At 37.9% G+C, this 8,472-nt stretch overlaps 1 non-coding gene across 1 annotated transcript; it reads right to left on the reverse strand.

The window, feature by feature from the left end:
- Positions 1–1,126: 1,126 nt before the first annotated feature.
- On the reverse strand, positions 1,127–1,245 carry LOC145409122 (5S ribosomal RNA). Its single transcript, XR_013899046.1, has one exon. It is a non-coding gene; the product is annotated as a 5S ribosomal RNA (ribosomal RNA).
- Positions 1,246–8,472: the final 7,227 nt, after the last annotated feature.

The following is an 8,472-nucleotide window of genomic DNA, read 5'->3' on the forward strand; positions in this document are numbered from 1 at the left end:
ACTGGCTATTTCGCACTGCAATCAACACTGAGATCACCAAGCCCTGGAATTTCCGGGGATAACATCATCTATCAACACAGCCTTGGAGTTCCCGAGAGTGAAATCATCTATCAACACTGCACTTACCTCCTGAGAGCAACATCTATCAACACGTCTCTGAGTCTAAGAGAGTGACATCATCTGCTATTCAAGTGGGTGATTATACCTCACTAATTTCTTCCCAGTGCTTTAAAATTAGGTACAATCACCTCCTTTACTTATTCATACTTAATGTCTTTCATTTACTAATACTCGTATACTCATCTATTCATTTAACACATACATAAAATAAGTGTTTCATAACACCATACCCTAGCAAAATGAGTTTATTTTAGCTGAGTGACATGAGAGGAATATTTTTAATACCGCCCATGTTAGTGCCAGATGATACACAGTTAGCGGTCACTGCAGATCCACAATTAGGAGAACAATAAGACAACACACCCTCCCTACAAAATTCTCCACAAAGTAAAGATAAAGAAACAAATACATCATTTCTAGATGATAAGCAAACTCCCTCTGATGTTGCAAGTGAGGACTTTAGCTCTGACTTACATATCTATGAACATTTACTTAACAAACTACAAAGATCAGGTAAAACTTATTCCACTATGCCTTCACACACCAATAAAGAACTCCAAGTGAACCTAACAAAACAACTAACTCAAATGAATGACGAAGACAATGCTACTAATCAAACATCTCCACCTCATGTTTATGGTTATCATGAGAATAAAAACATCCCAAAATTCTCAGGAAAAGATAAAGACTGCATTGATCTAATGTCTCTCATCAACCAATATGAACAATTATATGTTAAGAGACATGTAACAGATAAACAGGAGAAAATAGCAATATTTTCCTCCTGGATTTATCAAGAAAGATGTCCGGCAGGTGATTTGCTCAGGTCAGACAAGCTTCTTCGAGCTAAGACATATGATGAGTTTAAAGCAGAATTCATTTTCATTCATTCATTGCCAGTCGCCATGTATCCCAAACGGGGTGGTCAAGGGCTTAGAGTTAACTGTTTTACAGGGAGGGGCACTAATCCTCCACCAACCCCACTTGACACGCAGGGAGAACGTTATGCCAACAGCATCTGGTGTTCCCAGGCGGTCACCCATCCAAGTACTAACCAGACCCAACGTTGCTTAACTTCGCTGATCGGACGGGAAGCGGTGTACTCAACGTGGCATGGCCGTTGGCTTAAAGCAGAATTCCCGAAGAAATTCTCTGGAGGTATAAACTTTTTGCCAGGTATAATCCCAGAATTACATAAGATTGTGTATCTTGTAAGACAACACACACCAAATCCTGCATTAAGTGAAATAACAGCAGATGTTTCCACGATTAAAAGAACATTATTAGAAAACTCAAACTGAATAACAGATGATGGAAAGTTGCCACCAGTGCTTGTCGTTGACATCATTGGTTATGTAGCTGCCTTGTGAAATTTACCTGATAGGGTCCTGAAGATAGCTAAGACGATTCCTTACACCCCAGGAATGTACTTGATAGATTTATGAACGAGGTAGAGATGAATTGTAGCAAAGCAGGGGTGACTGAAACACAGTCAAATTCTACTAGAATTAGAATGACAGACACAGTATCAGCTACAACTACCCAAAACAAAGAACAAAATCGATCGCGACCCGAAAACAGACAGAACCAGTGGCGGATTAAGGGGGGGGGGGGGCTGACTGGGCTACAGCCAGGGGCCCCCAGTATTTGGGGGGCCCCCAATTCCTACAGTTTGTCAACAGAAAATCTGATACAAAAGGTCACCTAAGGGGAATGAATGATTGAGGGCCCTCCAGGGGGGGCCCCTTCCCAATCCCCCATAACAAACCTTCCCTCAGGTATTCCTCCACGGCTACATTAACAATATATTTAGGTTTTCATTATATAATATAATAAAAATAACAATAGGCCTACATACAACTTAATTGGACCGGTGATTAAAAATAAAATAGTTACTGGTTCAATTACGTTTGGGCTGTGGTTTTCTTTCATGACTTCGTTATTTTATGAAGATAGTTTATACAGATATTCAGGATAATTTCTCCTTTTTTATTGAGTTATGTTTAGTACATAATAATTACTATAGTATCTGTGAGACCTAGAAGAGAGAATCAGAATATTATTATTTATAAAGTATAATTTTATTTCTACTCAAATGCTTTAGTCTTTGTTGACACTCCGGTACTCGTGTGTAGTAGAGGGAATCCAAGACCGTCCTAGGCGGCCAAAATAGCAACATTTAGACGTAAGTTTCTCTGTTTGATATTTTCATTACTTCTTTTATAAAATGGAGTACCTCAAGCATTATTGTGAGCTTTTCCAAGCCGACCTGCCACTTAGCAGCTGTGCAGCATGTTACTGTACAGAGAAAAGAGAAAATTACTCTGTCACTATTCCTCACTATGGTGCTATCGATAGGAAGTTCCGGTTTCGGTTTTGTGTTCTATTTACTTAGTTTATTTTTACTAAAGATAATTATCAAGTAGGCCTAATGCCTGACGATTTTTCCCATCAATTTTTATCGTGTTCTTCGAGCTATGAAACACGGAAAGATAATTGTAAAAGCATATACCGGTAGTACCTTGTTTGGTATTGTTAGGTTCCTTTTAAAAGGCTAAGTAAACCAAATTACCTCCGCCAACGAAGTTGGAGGGGTTATGTTTTCACCCGTGTTGGTTTGTTTGTTTGTATGTTTGTCTGTCTGTGAAAAAAAATACTCAAAAACGCGCGGGCCGATTCTTACGAAATTCTGCGTATAGACTGGACAGGGCCTTCTGAACAAATGATTAGATTTTGATGAAGATCGGGTCAAAGGTCAAGGTCGTGGACGCGAAAAGGTCATACCCTACAATTTCGTACTCAAAAATACTTGACGGATTTCAATGAAATTTTGCGGTAGGCTTTGATATTGTCCAAGGAAGAGATGATTTGATTTTTGTAAAGATCGGGTCAAAGGTCAAGGTCACAAACGAAAAGGTCAAAACACATTTTTGGCCATAATTTTCTTTCTAATAATGATAGAGACGTGGGACCAACGAAATTTTGTAGTATTAAGCAAGGCCTTTCGGATGTGTGCTGTCAAATTTGTCAAATGTTTTATTTCTTTGTTTTTGTTTTTTTTCTTTGTAAGATTGTTTGTTACCAACATGACTCAAAAAGTACTTGATGGAATTGAGTGAAATTTTGTGGGAGGCTTTGATATTATCCAAGGAAGAGGTGATTTTACTTTGGTGAATCTCAGGTCAAAGGTCAAGGTCATAGAAACAAAAAGGTCAAAACATTTTTGGCAATAATTTCTAATAATGATAGAGACGTGGGACCAACGCCATTTTGTAGTATTAAGCAAGGCCTTTCGGATGTGTGGTCAAATTTGTCATGTTTTATTTCTTTTTTAGTTTATTCTTTGTAAGTTTTTTCGATCTGAATAAAATAATCGAGACTCGCTTCGCTCGCCAACTGTTTGATAAAAGGGCCCCCACCTGAAGTTTAGCCAGGGGCCCCATGCACTCTTAATCCGCCCCTGGACTGAACAAACAACCACACACTTTGAGGCAGCATTCTCAAACACCAGGCCACAGGCAGTCACAAAAGTCTGCACGCAGTCCGAGCAGAAGCGGTGTAACATATACCACTAAATATGGGAAGTCATCTTGAGGATCACATTCGGGAGATAGGTCCACTCTATGTTATTATTGTGCGAACCTGGGACACACAAAGAATGAATGCTTTATCAAAACAAAAGAAGATAAACAAAAGGCACAAGGGTGTGATCCATACTGTAGGCATCACCTGTCCCAAGGTCATTGAACCTGCAATTGTAAGACAGTAGAAAAACTAGTTTCCATATTCAAATCGGGGGAAGGCCAAGTCACGACAAGAAACGATCAATCGTAAAGAAAACCAAGTCTAAAATTCACATACGAGGGATGTAGGGAAGTAAGTGTATCTTGATACCAGCTGTATGTAAGGGTCAAAATGTTTCTTTGTTCTTAGACACAGGCTCTCCAGTATTTTCAATAACACAAGAAGAATAAGACAGAATTTTTATAAATAAGAAGAAAACTTTTCTGGAAGAATTTGATTTAGACTTATTTACTGTACAGTAGATGGCAAACAGATTACAGTACAAGGCATGATATGGTTAAACATCAGTTTCACAGAGACTACAAGACCAATTTCTGCTTTTTCTATATAGTCGAAAACTTAGCAATAAAAGCTAATATGTTACTGGGCTTAAGATCCATGAGAACAGAGAAAATCTTTACGGTATTCTCACAAATGAATTGAACAGACTTTAGTAATGAATTCACAGAAGAATTACCATCCGATTTTTCACCGATTAGTAAAACAGAACCAAAAAGAATTGGAAACGTTAAAGGACTACACAAACATACACAGACAGACGAGTGTATAGATCCACTCATACCCCCCCCCCCAGCCTCCCACACTAGAGACCACAGTAACGGTACTGACTCATCAGTTTTTCCCGCCCATCTCACCAATGATTTAGTTATTCCTCCTAACTTCATACATGAAAGTTACCATAAAGAGCAAATTGAAGAACAGTACTGTTCTTGTCTTGGAAAAATTATGTAAAGTGAAAGGATTGTCGGTAGGAAACGCATTATGTCAGACGAATAACGATGGGCAAACTCATGTGTTTCTAATTAATTACATGAATGGGGATGTACAGTTGAAAAAGGGGACTTGTATAGTTAATATTGAAAAATGTCCCATCCCTATGATGGAGATAGTTTTAGCTGGGATGACAAGTAGGATAAAATCTAGGGATAAAGAAAGCATAAAAGAGAATTTGATTCACTCGTGAATTTTATGCAGAAACTGATTTGATAAAATTGTTTGAAAAACATCGGCAAACGGTAGTATTACCTGGAGAACAATTACGGTGTACTAACCTGATTAATCACAAAATTAACGTGCACCCAGACACACAACCTATTTATGTACCTGCCTATAGAGTCCCACAATCACAACGTACACTTGCAAACAAGTATGTCGATTAAAAGCTAAAACTTGGCATTATTGAGCCATCAATCTCCCCTTGGAGCCCCATTATTTTTCATGCCCAAACGAAATGGAGAAATGCGTGCGGTAGTAGATTACCATAAACTAAATAATCACACAGTCCCAGACCAATTTCCCATGCCATTGCTAATTGACGTCCTGCAAAATACTGGACCAGAAAATAATGTATTTCAATTTGCTTAATGGATATTATCAAATACCATTAGATGAGGAGTCATGTAAATACACTGCCTTTTCCACAAATACAGGACACTACCAGTACATGAGAATGCCAATGGGATTGAAGACAGCACCAGGCACTTTTCAAAGCTTGATGAATTATGTATTGTCCGGAATTCTAAGACAGGGAATATTCGTCTATCTTGATTATATAATTATCGCAACTAATGACATAAAGGAACTAGGCCAACTCCTACAAAAGCTTGGTGATGCTGGTTTAAAAATTAAGCTAAATGCAAATTTCACTTTAAGGAAATAAAATTCTTAGGCCACAAACTGAATGCAGAAGGCATTCGTACATCCGATGATAAAATATAAGCAGTGAAAGACTTCCCTGCATCAGCTATTACAGACGAGGTTAGACAATTTTTAGGTCTGGCAGGATACAGGTCTTTTATACAACAATTCCCTCATATAGCTTCTCCTCTGTTTCAACTACTCAAAAAAGATGGTATATTCCAATGGGGAGAAGAACAAAAACAAGCATTTAATGAATTAAAATATAAACTTACAAATGCACCATGCTTGGCTTATCCTGATTTCACAAAACCATTTATAATTTGCACAGACACATCTGTTAAAGGATTAGGGGCTGTATTGATGCAAGAAGATAAGAGAGGAAAGAAGCAACCAATTGCATTCGTCAGCAGACAAATAAACGGTGCAGAGAAAAATTATTGCACTACAGACTTAGAGGCACTTGCAGTGCTTTTTGCATTACAAAAGTTTCGAGAGTTGGTATATGGTTACGAAATTCACTTATTCACCGACCATAAACCCCTAGTGGGTATGTTCAAAGAAAAACTCTCTGGGAGGAGAGCAAGATGAAAATGTACAGTCAAATACTACAATGTAAATATTCACTGCATACAAGGCAAAATGAATTAAGTAACAGATGCATTATCCAGGAACCCGAAGACAATTCATGTCGCGGCATTTGATCTCAAAGGAAACATCGCAAACCACGATGAAATCGTGAAAGCACAGACTTGATTCATCGTGGTCTAAAGTTATATACAAGTTAAAAAGTGGAGATGACATACAATTACCCAAGCTACATACGCCACTCGAACAATTCACAATAATCAGTAATGCCTTATACAGGATCAACCCAGGATAACCATAACGCCTTAGAAATAATAAACAATTAGTGGTACCTAATGACATGATACCGCAAGTATTATGAACGATACACGATAGCCCACATGCAGGACATCTGGGAAAAGACAGCTGTTATATTACTAGCCATCATTACGAAAAGATATAAACTATCATATAGACAGATGCGAATCATGTGCAAAACACAAAAGTTACCCAATCACACCTGTACCTATAGGTAACTACCCTGCACCACATCAACCGTGGGACGTTGTCGCGGTTGACTTACTCAAGTTACCATTATCATACAATAATAATGAATACCTATTCGTAGCAACAGATAATTTTTCACGCTATGTAATTTTAGCCCCAATTAAGGCTAAGTCAGCAGAAACAGTAGCAAAAGCAATAATAGATACTGTCATGTCGTTTCACGACCCGAATGGTACTAATAAGCTATAATGAAGGTGAATTTAATTCTGATATCTTACAAGAAATATGTAAACAGTACAAAATCAAAAAGGTTAACGTTTTAGCATATCACCCAGCATCCAATGGGTTAGTAGAGTGACAAAACAAAAAAAGTATTGGATGTACTACGACACATTCTCATTGAAAATTATGCAAGCTGGGATGATTGGATTCCCAGAGTAGAAGCATCAATTAATGGATCTATAAAGTGTACAGGAGACACACCACATTTCATTATCTACAGAACAGATAAGAAATTACCGTATGAAATTCTCGAAGGTGAAAATCTGCTCATATACAACTACGACGATTACCCTAAACTCCTTTTACGTGAATTCCACAAGAGAGTGAAAAAACAATTATCGATGTCCAAGGAAGATAAGACGGAGGCATTCAATAAAAAGGTGAAAGAATCGCCTATCAGCTTAGGAGACATTGTCTATGGTATCATTCACGCGAGAGACAATACATTATCCCCGTGATCTGAGGGCCCATACAGAGTAATCAATGAGACAGCAAATAAAGTCGTAATTAGGTCACCACTGTCAAGTGGTGAAGAAAAACAAATTCATGTTGATCATTTAAAAAGGGTCCCAAGGGAATTAGCCAGCATTTATACAACCTCGGACACCACCGAAAAAACGAAAATTACTAATGAAACCAATCAAGAGGACAACAGTAATTACAAAAATAAATTAAGGTCGCATACCAAACAAACAAACATAGGTGCAACTGTTCCTAAAAAGGCTACAGTACAGTATTTACATGATCTAGATATCGATTTAAACTCCTTCTGTAAGTGAAACAACAAGCAAGTTATTGTTCTCCATAAGCCAACCGTAACGCACATCACACTGTCATCGACCACAGCATGACTTGATTAGGAAATTAATAGTTTTTTTTTTTTTTTTTTCGGTAGGTAACGATGAGGGGACTTATACCATGGAATCTCCTCTACATACCAAGAAGATATGCTTACTTAGACCCTCAACATATAGTACGGCAAGGATGCCTCATGGGTTCAACGGCCACGACGTCAATTGTAAATGATGTCATGCATGAGTACTGAAATCAGTTTGGATTATTTGTACAAATTACCTACTTATTTGGAGAACATTGCCAAACCACTGAGAACCCTGTACTTTATGATAGGAGGCTATGTTTCAGAAGCTCATAACACAAAAGATGTGACTGAAATCGTGAAGTTAGCGAAACGGAAGACAGAACAGACTAAATCAATAATGCTCATTATGATCCAAGATCTCCCATCTCATGGAACAGATACACTGATTGACACGAACAACATCGCACGTACTCGCCAAAGATGCGGTTTGTTTGACCTGGGTGGTGTAATTCTGGGGAAGATCTTTGGACTGTCTACAGAGGAAGACCGTCAAGAAATAATCAACTAAATTAATAAAATAGCTCAGGTACTATCATACCAAAACAAGTTCGTTGCCGGCCAAAACTCAGCAAAGAAAATAATCGTAAAAAATCTAAAAGAGGAAGAAATTACAACTCACCAAAGTGTGTATAAAATAAATACCATGGAAGGAAACATAACACTTTTCCAACATT

Source organism: Coenobita brevimanus, chromosome 79 (genome assembly GCF_032717465.1).
Source record: "Coenobita brevimanus isolate Jiangsu-jjx chromosome 79, ASM3271746v2, whole genome shotgun sequence".
NCBI classification, from domain to species: domain Eukaryota; kingdom Metazoa; phylum Arthropoda; class Malacostraca; order Decapoda; family Coenobitidae; genus Coenobita; species Coenobita brevimanus.